This window comes from Marmota flaviventris, chromosome 6 (assembly GCF_047511675.1).
Source record: "Marmota flaviventris isolate mMarFla1 chromosome 6, mMarFla1.hap1, whole genome shotgun sequence".
Classification (NCBI taxonomy): Eukaryota; Metazoa; Chordata; class Mammalia; order Rodentia; family Sciuridae; genus Marmota; species Marmota flaviventris.
Window position 1 is genome coordinate 11,960,995 of NC_092503.1, and position 17,572 is coordinate 11,978,566.

General features: G+C 37.7%; 1 long non-coding RNA gene across 1 annotated transcript; it reads right to left on the bottom strand.

Moving 5' to 3' along the window:
* Positions 1-299: 299 nt before the first annotated feature.
* On the bottom strand, positions 300-14,253 carry LOC139706182 (uncharacterized). The gene is made up of 3 exons (XR_011707824.1): positions 14,182-14,253; positions 13,835-13,922; positions 300-1,295 (listed from the first exon to the last, which is right to left on the bottom strand). It is a non-coding gene; the product is annotated as an uncharacterized lncRNA (long non-coding RNA).
* Between the last annotated feature and the right edge of the window lie 3,319 nt (positions 14,254-17,572).

The window sequence follows — 17,572 nt, forward strand, 5'->3', positions numbered from 1 at the left end:
GGCATTGCACCCAGAGGCACTTAACATGCGCCAGGCTAGGGACTCTGTTCTTCACCTATAGAGCCCCTCTTCCATTTTGACACCCAACAGCTCTATTTCAATCTTTCCTGATTATGCCATTGAAGACAAATCCACCCACATTTCAGGATCTTGTCTACAAAAGTATCTTGAAAAGCGGAGACACTCCTGTGCTATTTATTTCATAAATCAGCTTTAAATGGGAGTCCAAGTGGATGGAAGGGGAAAGATTGAAGTCTACAGTTAAAGACCATTTCTTTATGATTTAAATGTAGTGCTGCTGAATGCCTTGAAGGCCACTGAATCTACGTCTTAGACTATACACGTGCATTTGCCTAACCTTCCTTCTGAAAATCCACTGAAATGACATTATAGAAAAGTTCAAAGTTATGTAAACTATGGGAGTAGAGACATTTAGGCGATTCATCAGTGGATAAGAAATTTCGAAAGGGTTCCGGAATCAAAGTAGGACTGACGTGCATTCACCAGTGAGGTTGAGCTGGAACCAGGGGGCAAAGCAGGGAAGAGGAGACCAGCCAGCCTACAAATCAGGAAGTGGAGGCGAGGGGGCTGAGAAGAGAACAACCATACTAGCCCATCTCCGACATCCCTACCCCACCCACCTGCATCACAAGAAAGCAAAAAGAAGAAAAGTCTGATTCTGAAAGATATCCAACAGTCTGAAGACATATTTTCCAAGGTGAGTTCTGGGTTGACTCCTTGGCTTCTAATGATGAAGTTCAACATGCCAATTAACATGTGCCTCCAACAAACAAAGCCTTCCTAGTCAGAGAAGAAGGCTCCTCATGAGGCTGGTGCGTTTCCACAGTAGAAGGAGAAATCCATACTAGCTATAAGAATAACCCATCAAGTCTTTTATTCTTAAAATGAAGATATTATCAGGGATCAGCAGATGTATTTTTAAAACTCAAAAGAGCTAGATCAAGAGACAAACACACAAAACTTACCCCAGGGGAAAAATAATTCAAGAAACTGAAGAGAACCTAACATAGATAAGTCTCAAGAAAATATTATGTACACACTATAGTTTTTGTCCCCCCAAACTCGTATTAGAAATTTATACAACAGTGATGGAAGGTGGGCCCTAAGTGGAGGCGTTTAGGTCATGAGGCTTCAGTGCCCATGAATGGATCGATGGTATTATAAAAGGCTTCACAGAGGGTATTTGCTCTCTTTGGCTCTTTGTTCTTCCACCTTCTGCCATGAGAGGACACACAAGAAAAGGCCCTCCATCTTGGACTTCCCAGCCTTGTGAACTGTGAGAAAACAAATGTATATTCTTTATAAATTACCTGGTCTATGGTATTCTGTAATACCAATTCAAGCAAATTAAGTCAATATATAAAACATTTTTGAAAAATAAATAGTACAAAAGAGGAGTATTAGAAAATTAAAATATAGCCAGGAGCAGTGGTGCATACCTATAAACCCAGCAACATGGAAAGCTGAGGCAGGAGGATTGCAGGTTTGAGGCCAGCCTCAGCAACTTAGCAAGGCCCTAAACAAATTACCTAGACCCTGTCTCAAAATAAAGGAGCTGGTTGCGGGGGCGCTGGGAATGTGGCTCAGTGGTTAAGTGGCCCTGGTTTCAATCCCCAGCACCAAAACAAACAAACAAAAAGAAAACTATAGATGCCACATTTAAAAAGTATTTTAATAGAATTGAAGGTGAAGTTGAAAAAAAGAATCCACTAATACCTCTTAGACTTTAATGTGCATAAGAATACTGGGGATCTAATTAAACTAAAGACTCAAATTCAGTAGTATTGAGCTAAAACCCGACATTACACATTTCTATCAATCTCCCAACTGATGCCAGTGCTGTTGGTATATGGATACTTTGAGTACAAAGGCAACAGATATGGCGGGGGGGGGAGAGAGAGAGAGAGAATGTGTGTGTGCATGTATGTTCAAAATCATAAGACAGAGATCAGAGAGGAAGACAATTTGGGAAAGTCAATACATGCAACTAATTGCCATCTCAAGAAGAGAAACAGGATGTGGCTCAAGCGGTAGCGTGCTCGCTGGCATGCGTGCGGCCCGGGTTCGATCCTCAGCACCACATACAAAAACAAAGAGGTTGTGTCTGCCGAAAACTAAAAAAAAAATAAATATTAAAATTCTCTCTTCCTCTTAAAAAAAAAAAAAAGAAGAAGAAGAAGAAGAGAAACAGGAAACAAGGAGAGAATATTTATTGCCAAAGAAACAATAGAAGAAAAAGTCCTATAATTGGAAAGTGATTCAGACCTTCAGATTAAAAGTACTTATTGATTGCCACATAGAATGAACATAAGAAAGACCCACTTCCACATACACTCACCTGCAACTTCAGAACTTAAGAATAAACATAAGATCTTTAAAGCTTTCGGAGAATAAACATTAAGACAACTACTACAAGAGAACTTGTAAGAAACAGGTATAAAACCTCTCTTAGATGCAATGGAAGCAATGCCTTCTGATTCTGAGCATCAAAATTTGGAACTTGAATTTTTTTTGGTCAAGTTACTATTGATCATTGAAGTAAGATCTCAACAATGACATATCCAAGGTATGACACTAAAGGTTGGCTGACCCAAAACTACACCTGTATCCGTCTTCCTTGCCTACCACTGGAATAGAGGCTGCTAAATCTCAGTCTGTAGTTGTAGGCTTTTGGCAGCTAGGAGTAGCCATTAGATACAGTTTTGGCCAATAAGTTGTAGGCAAAGTCAGCTGAAGGTGTCCCATGTATACTTCAAAGAAACATGCCTTTTTGTTGGTTATATAGGTATTTGAGTTTGTTAATCATGGTTTTAAAGCATCTGTAGCTTATTGTCAGTGTGCTCTACTAACATATTTCTGACAGCATTTGCAACAATCTCCAGTTGTATTTGCAGTTTAATCTCTTATAATTTTATTGATTGTTGATTAATATTGCTGAAGACATTAGACTGTGTTTTAATCCACTTTTTTAACTGCTGTGACCAAAAGACCCAATGAGAAAAATTTTATTTTATTGTTTTGGTACCAGGGATTGAACTCAGCGCCACTCACCACTGAACCACATCCTCAGCCCTTTTTTTGTATTTTATTTAGAGACAGGGTCTTGTTGAGTTGCTTAGGGCTGGCTAAATTGCTCAGGCTGGCTTTGAACTCATGATCCTTCTGTCTCATTCTCCTAAACCCCTGGGATTACAGTTAATTTGGGGGCTCATGGTTTCAGAGTTCTCAGTCCATGGAAGGCTGGCTCAATTCCTCAGGGCTCAAGGTGAGGCATAACCTCATAGCCAAAGAGTGTGGTGAATAAAAGTGACTTGGGGCATTTCACAGGGAAGCAGAGAAATTCCACTGGACAAGGACAAAATATATACCCCCAAAGCATGCCCCCTATGACCCATCTCCTCTAGCCACACCCTACCCACCTTCTATTACCTCTCAGTTAATTCTTATCAGAGGTTTAATGCACCAATTAGGCAAAGTCTCTCATAATCCCATCATTTCATCTTTAGAATTTCTGGCATTGTTCACACAGGAGCTTTTGGGGAAGACCTACTATTTAAATCATAACAGGTTGCATCTTGATTGTATTGTTACTTTTAATGCTCCTTTTCTTTTAGAATTCAAGGTGAAATATAAGTTTTTTGTCATATTAAAACTATTATTTTGTTTTTTAAATTCAATTTTTTTTATTTTATATTTTTAACCCATTTACATTTAATTAAACATAATAACATCTTGTTTATATTTCATGTTTTACATTTATTTCCTTCTTTGGCATCTCATTGAATGGATCTAGGCTTTTTGTGTGTGCTAGATTGGCAGATATTTATGATTTCTCCTTATATTTTTTTAGGTAGACCCCAAGTGATTATGACCTAAACTTGTTTATTTTCTCTATTAATTTCTTAAACTTACCAACATCTACTGGGCTTTTATCTCCTACCAACTCAGTTCTGCCCACCTCAACCCTCCCTGCCCTTGCTATTTTGATAGAGTTTATGTTCTAAGTTATTATGGATTTACTTTTTGCACTGGTATTTAGACCACACAGTATATAGGTATTACTAAATTATTTGCAGATCTCTATTTTCATATATTTTCTGATATTCTCCTGTATTTTTCTCCTCACTGAAATTTCCAAGAGTGTGTTGGGAGAGATCTGTGTGTGACAAAGCTCCAGAGGCCTTCTATACCTCAGTGTAGTTTATGCATGAAAGTTTAGCTGAATAAAATTCTAGGTGAGAACATTGTTTCTTCCTAATGCTTTAAAACCTGTGTTTACTGTCTTTTCTGTATTCAATGTTGCTTTTGAGAAATTCATACTAATCTGATACATATTCCTTGGCAGGTATTTTATTCTTCTGGCTGCTTTTGTAATTTTCTGTCTTAGATGATTAAAAGAAACATGTCATCTTCTTTGGCAATTTAGAATCATTACATCTCAGATCTTTCAGTTTTCTTTAATTCTGGAAAATTACTCATTATTATTTCTTAAAATATTTCCTTCTTCTAGATCTTCTATTATGTAAGGATTGACAGTTTGACTTCTAGCTTTAGTAACTTTTCAAATAATTTCTAAATTTTATTAACTCCTGATATCTTTGGAAAGACTTCCTGTTTTTTTGATGAGATGACCAAGTCTGAGTTTCCCTAGACTCCTAGTTTTAGCCCAAGTGTAAGGTCTTTGCTTAGCATCTGGATGGCCATTTTAAGGAAAAAGTTCTGCTTTCCCGCCCAAGGGCCTTTCTGAGAAAGGCTTATCACTCTCTCATCCAATCCAACCCCTAAGCCTCCTCATTAGGACCTGCCCAGCTCTGATCCTGAGCCTCCCCCATGAAAGTCCCAGAACCCAAGCCTGTTTTGCCTCTCTCTCCTATAGAGAGATGGCCTTCATTTGTCAGCTCTGACAAATAAACTGTCTTATGTGTCTCTGCCTGGTCTCTGTCTTTCATTTCTCGCTTACCCTTCTCTTGTTCCTCGTTTTCCCTTCAACAAGGAGCCCTGCAAGCCAGGGAGCTCCTTGGCCCTGAGCACACCAGGATGGTTGGTAACCCCTCTTCCAGATACGTTGGGTTGGACCCAATATTTTACTTTTGCTCTCTGTTGAATTCCTAATTTCAATGATTACATTTTATATTCTATGTTTCCTTTTGGTTCTGCTTTAAGACCATTCTTGCTTCATGTTGCTGAAAATCCTTTATTCTTTGAGAGAGGTCTATTTTGAAATAGCAACCAATATATTCCATTAATTTTGTCTTTCTTTAACTGCTGTCATGCTTCTATCCCCTTACATTTAGTTATGGTCCTGAGAGCAATGAGCAGAAACTCAACCTCTCCTTCCTGCCCCTTGGGGTGATTATAATGTGTGTGTGTTTGTGTGTGTGTGTGTGTGTGTTTGTTTCAATAAGAGTCTCTAATGTAGAATTTTATTTATTTATTGTTGTTCAAATGTGGAAAATTTTATAAATACTCTGAAGATTTTAAAATTTGACGTTGCAAGCCACGTAATGTTACATGCCTGTAATCCCAGTGGCCTGGGAGGCTGAGGCAAGAGTATTTAGAGTTCAAAGCCAGCTTCAGCAATTTAGCAAAGCCCTAACTCAGTGAGACCCTGACTTTAAATAAAATATAAAAAAGGGCAGGGGATGTGTCTCAGTGGTTAAGTCCCCTGGGGTTCAATTCGAAGTAAAAAAAAAAAAAAATTGATGCCGTAGGTTACTTGGTCATGTAAATCAATTTCTATGCTATTTTTTAAAAAACATTTTTTAGTGTTGATGGACCTTTATTTTATTTATTTTATGTGGTGCTGAGACTCTAACCCATTGCCTCACACATGCTAGGCAAGCACTCTTCCGCTGAGCTACAACTCTAGCCCCAATTTCTATGCTATTTTTAGACTCCATTTATGCTTATTTATTTTCACCCACCTGATATTTGGGAGGTTAAATTCACCCACCACTATAGCATGAGCCAGCTTTTCCAGTATTCCTAACCATTTTTTTTCTAAGTGTTATGGTTCAGTGCTATTTAGTAAAAATTCATGGAAGTTACAATTTATTATGAATTATACCTTCAATGGTATAAAATTTATTATTTTTTCTTGAAGTCTAGAGTTCAAACAATTTATTAAACCAATAGCATAGGACTGGGATGTAGCTCAGTGATAGTGCATGTGTTTAGAATTCCTGAAGCCTGGGGTTTGGGCCTCAACACTGAAAAAAAAAAATTGTGTGTGTGTGTGTAGTTTAATAATATATCAATTAAGAAAATAGTTCTCAGGTTTTGATGCCCATTTTGAGAGTAACTTCCTTGATATTAATGTAATGGTATTGACTTTTTCTTGGTACTTGAATAACATTTTTCCTTATCCTTTGACCTTTATTTCTTTTTTGTCATTTCATTTCTTGTGTTTAATAAACAGTATATTGTTAGACTCTGTTTTAGACTCTAATATAACATTATCTTAATTTGGGTATTTTATCCAAATATATTTTTTTAAAAAATAAATGACATATTATTTCTTCTTTTTTCTGCAATTATTTCTTCTGTTCTCTGTAATTTTGTATATAAATGATGGTGGGGTTTTTTTGTTTATTTGTTTTGGTGCTGGGGATTGAACTCAGGACTTTGCACATGCTGGGCAAGCACTCTACCAATGAAGTATTTCTCCAGACCTTTTAAATTTAATTTAAAAATTAATTTTTTGAGAGAGGGACTCACTAAATTCCCAGGCTGGCTTCCTACTTGGAATCCTCCTGACTGGGCTTCCTGATCATCAGATCATAAGTATGCACCACCATGCCATTGAATTATGTTGAATTATGTTTTCTTTGCTGTATCTTCTCTAATGTTTTTAGAAGGAGTAGGATATAATTATTAAGAGTTCATATTCTGGAATCAGGCATTCCTGACCTTCAATTCCTGTTTTATAAACGATTTGCTGATTCAATATGTATATATTACATAGTCTTTAAATTGCAGTTTCCTCATCTATGAAAATGGGACAATCATAAGTATTACTTCCTAAAGCAACTATAGAGACTAAAAACAGACAATGTTTATAATTATCTTTGTACAATTCTTGGCAAATAGTTCAAAATCAATTTTTTAGCAGTTACTATTAAAATACATTCTTGTATTGTTTTGAAATGTATTAATGTTGACCATTACTTTTCTAAAAAACAGTCTTTAACATATATATCTACAATGGTTAGTGTTAACAGACAAAATCTTTTTAATTCTTGTGTGTTTCCAGGGATGGAAGCCAGGCCTCACACATGCTAAACTAAAGCTCTCTCACTGAGCTGTGTGCCCAGCCCAATCCCTCTCTCATTTTTGATAAGCAGTGTACACATTGCTCAATCTTTTTTTCCCTCCCTCTTTTTTCCCTCATATTTTCTTGATCTAATGTTATCTGACACTTTTTCAGAGGTTTTAAAATTACTTTTAGTATTATCTAATTTTGTTTTGAGAAGAATCTTGAATATTTGCTTTGTTTTATAATAAAGTTGATATTTTTGTGTATTTTAACTTCCATCAGTTCTCATAACATTATTAAGCTCTGAAGTCTGTCCCATCTGGGCAAAACCAAGTAACAACTTGCTAAGTTGTTAATACCTTGCTAAGGTATGAGGAAAGGTAGTAGCTACAGGCTGAGATCAAAGGATTTTGGTACAATTGTGTGTTTCATATGCATTCCAAACCAGGATGAATTTGACCCCAATCAATTAACATTAAAATTAGGAGCTTCCTATCAGCTTTACCTTGATGCATTTGTATACCCTTACTATAGAAGATGAGAGCTTCCTGTTACAGTGCTCACTTTGTCATCTCTGAGAAAGTCCAAGTAGTTTCCACTGGAGATGCTATAATTTCTGATTCTTGCCATAACTGAAAATTTGGGACAGGAAGACAGTGCTTGAATCTCAGCTTAGAGGCAAGGTAATGATTTTCATGGTTGTCAGCACTAAAAAGCCACTGAAGTGCCAATGTGCCTCCCTCCCCATTTAATTATAAAACTTATAAACCCTCTACACTATCAAATAGATGTTAGAAAATCTAGTACCTTGCTGGTATTTCTGCTGGTTGCTTCAGTGTTTTAACAACACACAGATTTCAAAGCAATCATCATGGTTTGGTGGCTCTGTTTTTGGAGCCCCTTAAATATACATTCAGTTGACTTATTGGGTACTCAGTAACTGGCCACATTTCTCCTTCAAGACTCAGTGGGCTAGATTGCAAAAAATCAAATGTCTGCAGGGATGAGGAGGAAAAACTAAATGATGTGCTGAAGTCATTAGGGGTAAGATCTTAGAGAAATATCAGGACTGTGTCATGCTACAAGAGAATACCCCTTTAAAAGGACTGGCCCTACTTTGCTCTAGTCAATTGCTGCCAAGAATTGATTAGAGGCCAGATAGTTCCAGATCTGATTGTGTAATATAAGCCTGAAATACAAATTTTATACCAAAGTTTCCCATATTAATTCTGGCAATTCCCTAGAATTTTTTTTTTGTTGTTAATATATTCTATTTATTTATAATCTATACTTTATGGGCCAATAAAACACAACCAGGAACTAAATCCAGGCCGAAAAAAATGGACTTGGGTTTGCAATCTCTGCTACATACATGGCTCTAATGTCTTCTGACAGTGCCAACAACAGTTTAGATTAAATTTCCCATCATTTGATAGAATGGGGTTCTCAGGGTTTTAAGGACAATGGAGAAAGGCACCTCTTCTTGAAAGTTGAAAGGAGTGATATAGTAAATCATGTCACAAATACTAACTTGGTTGCTGGCTATGCACCCTCTTACTAAGAGTCCAAAAGTTCTGCATTGAAACCTATGACACATAGCAAGCATCACCCCCACAGACTGAGCTCCCAGCAGCATGAGATTAACTGTACTACTGAATTAAATAGTTCTCAGATTTTTTATTGTTATGCATGCTGATTGAGTCCTCTTGGTTTTGAGAAACACGTTAACATTAGACCCAATTTTCTTAATTGTTGAATCCAGGTAAGAATCAATATGACTTTAACTTTTTTTGTTCTCTCTTTCTTCTCTCTCTGTCTCTCTCTCTGTCTCTCTCTCTCTCTCTCTCTCTCTCTCTCTGCCTTTTAAACATATTTTGGGTGGAACAAAATTGTTTTTCATCTCACTTGCAGAGTAGTTTTCTAACAATTACATAGAACATTTTAATTGCAAATGCAGTGACTACAAATAGCTAGGCAAATTAACATAAATACAGAACCGAAAGTTGTTAGGATAGTCCTAAATTAAGTCAGGCTACCAGCAGAAATTTTGGTTAACAAAAAAGATTAAACACAGACAACTCACAAGACTGGTGCAAGTCCTTCTGTTTGTTGGTGTGTATTCTTACTTAGTAAAGGATCTTTCAGAAAACTGGGGTGCTCAATCTGCACTTGCTAAGTGAATGAATGAATGAGCAGGCTTGCTTGCTCTCCAGGTGTTCACCACACCTTCATTCTGAATGCCTCTGTTGATAAAGGCTGATTTGGTTATCTCATTCTTCATCTCAAATGTTTTTGCATTGTTTAGGAAGTAAAAGTTTTCTTGGCCTGAGTACCATCTTGATAAACATGTTTCATTTTTAACTCTTGGACTTCTAAAATAATTCTCCCTTTCAAAACTGATCAAGTCCTCTCCACACTGTGAGAACCAACTGGTTGCTCATTTCTTTGATGAGACATTCTTTGGGCACAACAGTTGGCTTTTCTTTTATGAGGACCCTAAAAATAGTTAGCACATGACTCTTGTAAATCAGATTCCTGGCTTCCCCCTGGACCTATAAATTTTATAAGTTTATCAATAAACTTTCTAGAGGAATGAGAACCTCCTTCAGAGATGAAAAAGTATAGGAAACTGACATTTTATAAGAAACTGACTTAAAAAAAAAAAAAGCTTTGGTCACATAATCATTGATAGACTTGTATAATTCCATTCCTATTCTTTCTGTATATTTCCTCCATAAAATATGCTTCTGATGTATGAGGACCATCATAGCATTGTGTTGACAGAAGATGCTTTACAAATTTCTGTTACACATGTGAACATCCGCTAAAAAGTTTTGCTTAGGCAAACCTTTTTTTTGTGTATGCAATTTATAACATTAGTCTCTAACAGGAATATATATGAAGAACAAACACTTTCTACTTTTAAATGTTCCTTATGATTTGGTTAGGAAAGGATTTGAAACACTTTTACAGTTTTAATATTGCAAGTGCGATAAGGCCTGTGGGATTGTTCAGGAATCAACTGTGGTCTTGCACTTACTCATCTGGGAGATTCTATGCTTAAGCACTGACGTTGGAACAAATTTGAGAAAAAAAATCCTTCATGAATATTTAAGTCAGTCAGAATGTGAAATAAGAAAGTGAGGTCTATGAAACAGGAGCCAGAATATTAACTTCCATCATCGATTTTGATTTTTGTTTGTTATTTGTTTCACAGTTAGTGCATAGTCCCTTGATTGGATGCTGTGTCTTCTTCAGTTTGAGTTCTATGAGTTCTTTACTTTGTTTTGAAAGTTTTACCACTGGGTGTCTTCTGGTGAATCTGTTCATCTTCAGAATCCTTATGTTTCTGGTATAAGGTAGGAGAATATAGAAACTCTCCTGTTTCTTAAAATGTAAAGGGAGTAATAACCTTGAAATAGAATGATGCAGTTTTATCTGTTCATCTACTCTGTAGTCCACGAATCTAGTTGAAATGGTTAAGTGGCTGTTTGAGGTTTTATAACAATGTGTGTCTGACAGAGGATGGGTTTGTGAGAAGTTGGTTTTTAGCTCCCACTTACTTCCTAAGGGAATAGTGGAGAAAACTCTACTTTGAGGGAAGAAATTCATTAGAAGAAATTGAGAGAGAATCTAACCAGAGTTCAATGAAGCTGAAATCTGAGTTTAGATTAGAAGGAAACCACCAAGGGTTCTTTACTATTTTCAGTGTGTTTGGCACATTGATAACAACCTTTTTTTTTTTTTAATAAATAAAATGAAGTAATGGTCCATGTCACACTAATTTGCATTTGCTGTATGGGATGCTAACTTAGAATGTTCTCTGGTGACACTTCATGTTCCAGAAATATTAAAACACCTGTAAAGTTCCCAAAGTGCTATGCTCCCAGAATCCTTTGTGTTTTTCAAATGCTGTTTGTAATGCCCACCCAAAGTGCTTGCACTGAAATCTCCCATTCTTCCAAGTACAGCCTATAATCATTGCTCCTACAATTTATGTCCCAGTCTTAAGATAATCTTAAGGTAAACTCCACCATGGCACCTCCATGTCTTTAGTGGTACCTGTGTCTACTTAGCTCCCCACTCTCCATTAGAGGGTAAGCAATTTCAGGCCAAGAGTACAGGATTGTTCTGTTGTCCTTGCTGTTTGATCTCTTTTCACTGCTTGGAGCAGTTGAACTTGTCATATGGTAAGAAGTGATCAGTAAATACCTTGTGAGTGAGTGAAAATTAGATGATCCACAGTGATCATTAAATCTAGTAACTGAGATTCTGTAATATATTCCATATAAAAAAGGGAACTTCCAAAATCATGTGAAACCAATTGTTTTTCAAGTGTGGTCTCATTATAGGATTGAAAACAAATAAAGTCAAATGTAAGGGAAGTTGTTTGATAGTTTTTTTTTTTTCTTTTGGGGTGCTGGGGATTGAACCCAGGGGTACTTTACCACTGAACCAAACCCCCAGACTTTTTCTTTTTTAAATATTTTTTTTAGTTGTTGGACAATACCTTTATTTTATTTGTTTATTTCTATGTGGTGCTGGGGATCGAACCCAGTGCCTCAGGCATGCTAGGCAAGCGCTCTACCACTAAGCTAACAACCTTGCCCTCCCCAGACTTTTTTATTTTTTATTTTGAGACAGGGTCTTGCTAAGTTGCTGAGGCTGGGTTTTTTTTTTTTTTTTTTTTTTTTTTTTTTTTTGTACCAGGGATTGAACTCAGGGGCCACTGAGCCACATCCCCAGCCCTATTTTATATTTTATTAGAGACAGGGTCTCACTGAGTTGCTTAGCACCTCGGTAAATTGCTGAAGCTGGCTTTCAACTCCTCCTGCCTCTGCCTCCTGAGCCGCTGGGATTACAGGTGTGTGCCGCGCCCGGCCTTCTGAGGCTGGTCTTGAATTTGAGATCCTTCTGTGTTGCTGAGATTACAGGCATGCGCCACCACACCTGGCTCCAATTATGAATTTTTGAAGTCCCCAATTTGACTCCCCAATGTCTTTGTGGTTTCTTTCTCCTTTCCTTTTCTGGTATTCTCTATGCAAAATCAGTAAAAGTTCATGTTTATTTGTGCTTGCTGCATGATGATTATAATTTAATAAGTTTCAATGTTACGTGGTTATATGTAAATAATACAGTCTAATTAGTTAGGGGTACACATTTCCTTTTACTACTCTAATTAATTTTGAGACTTCTTGTTCAAATGTGTGGACAGAACTCACACTCTTTCACTTTTCCATATTGAGTCCCTATGAAACTAACAATGGAAAAGATGTGCCAATCATTGCAACAAAACAAAGATGAACAAAGATTTTGGTTTGTTTGTGGAAAATGGAATATTGCTAAAACAATAGTAAAGTACTGAAGATGACATAAAGCCTAGAAACTACCTGCCTAGAGGTATTGCTAAAAAGAGAGCCAATCAGAGTACACTCTGCAGTATCTTGGGGAGACCCCAAATCTGCAGTAATCAGGTATAGTCAACAATGCTTAGAACAAATATGTTAACGTGAAAAGAACAGTTTTGTTTTTCCTCCTTCCTTGGAAGTAAATGAAATGGGCAATATCTGCTGATGATGTGGGTGGGCAAAATCAGGGCTGCCTCTGCATTCTGACCCACGGTGGGGGATGGGGAGTGGCCCCTCCGGCTCATCCTAGAGCAAAGCCTGCCAGCTGACAGACCCGGCCCAGAGACCCCCAGCTTCACGGCAGCCTTTCTAAGTCTCCAAACGCAATGGACAGGGTCATGGGAATGAATGAGGAAGACCAAGAAGGCAGACAGGAAAACTGATCTTGGAGGAAACACATGATTCAGGAGCCATAAAAGAACATTTTACCATAGACTGGTGGTTTGTGAACAAGAGAAGTTTATTTCTCACAGTTCGGAGTCTAGAAGTTCTGGATCATAGCAGGTGGATCTGTAGTCTGGTGGGGGGTGAGGTCCACCTCCTGGTGCACAGATGGCCACCTTCTGCTTTGTCCTCCCATGGCATAAAGACTGAGGGAGCTCAAGGGATTCTCTGGTAGGAGGTCATTAATCCCACCCATGTCGCCTCCCAAAGGGCCCACCTCCTGGTACCATCACGTCAGCACACACTTGGAGGACATAAACATTCAGTCTAAACATTGGGTTTCCTAACAAAAATGCTCCTGAGTTTCTGGGAAAGGGTGTTGAAGACAGAGCTCAGAAAGTTGAACAAAAAGAGATGGAGACTTGTAATGGATATGCCTAGGGCCTTGAGTATGGTGATGGTACTTATTCCCAGATTCACTGAGGTGGAAGTGTTAAATAAGCTATAATTATTATTTAAATAATAATTATTATTTATTTTTTTAGTTGTCAAAGGATCTTTATCATTTAATTTATCTATATGTGGTGCTGAGAATCATGCCTCACACATACTAGGCAAGTGCTCTATCACTGAGCCACAACCCCAGCCTCTGCACAGCTTTTTATAATAGGTATATCCATTGTATCTCAATAAAGTGTTTTTTAAAAGAGAAAAAAAGAGAAAATAAGGTAAGAATCACAGTCATTTCACTGTGTCCAATATTCACCTCATAAGAATTTCAGCAACAGACAGATGAGATCTTCATAATTTTTCAAGCTGTGCAGTTCACAACTTGTACAGCCATAAAGATGGTCCTGGATAGAGAGATGAGAACAGAGGAGGGGATGATCAAGGACCTTTAGGAGAGAACTGGTATATCTTCAGATTTAAAGGGAACTCTACTCCTCCTCCTACCCAGCCCCCGCCACCAAATGAATGCAAAAGGCAACAATGGAATATACCACTGTGAAATTTCAGAATATTGAAGATAAAGATCTTATTTTTATACCTATAATTTTATACCTATATTTGACTAATATATTTTCTCTCCAAAATATAAAAGTTGAAAAATACCTAAAGGGTGTGAGAGAATGAGAGCTCTTGGTGGCAGTGGAAAGTGGAACGGTGGCTTTGGGGAGCATTTTCTTAGCATCTAGTAATGCCGAAGATGCACGCCCACTATTACTCAGCAATTCCTTTTAAAGATATATTCCTTCAAGAAACTTCTACTTTTGCTTAAGGAAACATGAGCAAGGACATTCTTTGGAACATCGTTTATAATGGAAGAAAAAAAACCCCAGGTCTTTATATAATGGTTAAAATTACTATGCATCTTTGTGGATAACTCTTAAAAAATTGTGCTGGGGTAAAAAAAGCAAGTTGTAAAGTGACACATTCAGATGATACCATTTATGTGTATTTAAAATGAACATTATTATATGGTAGTGAAAGAAAAAAAAATGTAAGAGTTTTTTTTTTTTTTTCCTTTTTTAAAACCAAGAAACACTCCAGGTCTCCTAGAGAACATCTGAATCAGACTGACAAGCTTCTCATAGCAACACTGAACACCGAAAAATGAGAGGTGATGCAGTAAAAAAAAAAAAATGCTGAAGCTATGTTATTTTCAGAATATCTTATCGAGGCATAATTTCTATTTTTTTGATTTTTTTTAGTTGTAGTTGGACACAATATCTCTATTTATTTTATGTGATGCTGAGGATCGAACCCAGTGCCTCACACACGCAAGGGTGGCTCTCTACCACTGAGCCCCAGCCCCAGCCCTTGAGGCATAATTTTAGAACGTAGGTTGTAGCCACAGGAAGGGTTTGTCAAGTTGAACACACCTGGATCTTAAGAGTGGCAAAGCTGTGGCAATAATATAAGTACCATTTAAACTGAACGAAGACCTTATGCCACCAGATGACCAGCAGTAGCTTCCCAAGCTGTGTGATCCTAAAGCAGAGAGGACAGGGATGAGGGGGCCTTCAGGTTGGAAACGTGGGCTCATGGTTATGCATTAAGCACCCCAGCTCCCTGCCTCTGAAACCTATGCCTGACTAAAGAGAAAGGGTACCTACCAGAGGCTCCTGGGTTCTAGCTGCCCACACAGAGGCAGAAGGCAGAAAGCCATCAGAAAGTGACACCGACGGTGTCACTTGAAACCTTTTACTTTCGAAAGGGAAGTGTCATCCTCTGCCTCTGGCTGGTGACAGTGAAAAGAGAATGAACAGAATGTGTGCTCAGCGTGTGCGAGGGCCTGGAGTCAATCCCTAGCATGCACACAGATGTATACACACACAAACACACACACACACACACACACACACAAAACACACATATATCTCCATCTAGAGCAGAGCTTTATGGTAATGGGGAAAAACTAATGCTTTCTGTGTTTCTCCTGAAATTATATTTCCAGGCCTCTGTCTGCTCAAGTTCTGAGTCATTGTTAAACTATTTTAGAGTTCAGTTACCGGGATTATGAACCATTTGAGAGCTTGTATTAAGTATGCAAACCAATCTGACATATTTAGTACAGTACTTAGAGAATATGGGCATTTAATAAGTGCTTTCTGATTGCAAGTAAAGTCTTGGGGCAAAATTCTACAATATTCACTCAAACTGAGCTAACCTGAATTAGGATGGCAAGGTGGAGAACGTTCATAAAGAACTAATGCTTTGTTGGGTGCATTGGGGCACACCTGTGTGTCCAGAGGCTTGGGAGGCTGAGGGAGGAGGACAGCGATTTCAAAGCCAGCCTCAGCAACTTAGTGTGGCCCTAAGCAACTCCGTGAGACCTATCTCCAAATAAAATACAAAATAGGGCTGGGGATGTGGCTCAATACTTGGGTGCCCCTGAATTCAATCCCCATTACCAAAAACAAACAAACAAATAAGAACCAATGCTTCAAAAATGTTGTCCCTTTGTGGTTACAATAATCATTACAAAGCAGGTGCAAGAAGAGAAAAGTCCCCAATGATAACTTCTACTTTCAGTAATCCAAATTATCCAAACCTTTATCTTTTCAGTTTGTACAATGTACAGCAACCAGCCATTCTGAAATAATGTAAAATTCTTCTGGAATTTCCTCATAGTCTAACAGTTTCTAACATTTCCAGGAAAAGTTCCTGGTCATTTTTTTTTCAACTCCTAAATGACATGAGATTTTACACTTCAGTGATCATTGGTGGCTCAGGGTTTTTTTTTTGTTTTTGTTTTTTTTTTTTTTTTGTGGTGCTGGGGGATTGAACCCATGGCCTTGCGCAAGTAAGGCAAGCACTCTACCTACTGAGCTGTATCCTCAGCCTGGCTCAGTTTTTTTCTGTTAATTTTATAAACCACCTGCACCTTGGTATAGTAGTACAATTTGCTGCTTTTGAGAAATGCCACTCCTGTTTCAGGAATCAGGAAATGACTGGTAGTCTTTGATACTGAGCAGTACTCGTTAACTTGTGTTGCAGTTGTTTTCTCAGTACCCCCAGGTGAGAGTTTAGCTTTATCTATAGTTGTTGCATTCTATCAGTATAAATTCTGGATTCTGTGAAAATATTTGCTGTTGATCTCTCCCCACTACTTTTCCTCAAGTGTCCCTAAGACACTCAGGTAAGCCTTCCTTTCCTGGGTATATGGGTATGATGTTGGGAAATAGTTGGACCTAACATCACCTTGAGGTCTTAGCAGTGCTTTGAGGATATAAGAAATTTATTTCTTCAGAGATCATCTCATATTATCAGTTAAGTTCAACAGAGTTCTCCCTTGTGTGGGACATTAACCTGAGTGCTGGTGTTACAAAGAACAGCTCCTGCTGTTAAAAAGGTAAAGTCTAGCGCAGTGGTACCTAGCCCTGAAGCAGGCTACCTACCCGGGCAGCCTTCAGACATACCAAAACACCTGGGCAGCCACATCGAGAATCTTTTCTTTTTAAATTTCCTGCTGTCAGAGGCAATGCAAAATGTTATTAAACTTAGTTAACATGTAAATACAAACTAGATGCCAGGTGTTTTCTTACTTAGTTCCAGTCATTTCTCTATTACCCATTTACCTCTTCAGGATCTTATCTGATCACAGATGGTTCTCTTTTTGAACATGACCAATTGCAATTTTGCTCGAATGGTTCTCTGTATGTAGAACACTTTGATCCTCAAGCTAAAATCTTTTTCCAAACTTCAATCAAAATAGTGCATCTTTTAGCAATTTTTATCTGATTACCACATCTTGAGTGGCCCCTTCTTATGAACTTCCATAGCTCTCTGCAAAACATCTTTTATGGCACTAACTGTTATTTTATTTTGTACTCTGGTTCTGATTTTCTTCCCTTTTAGATTTGTGCTGTCCAATGTAGTGGTAAGGAGCCATAAATGGCAATTTTGCACTTGAAATATGGCTCATCCAACTTGAGATTAGTGCAAAAATACTATGTAAAATGTCATTAACTTATAAAATATTGATTACAAACTGAAATGA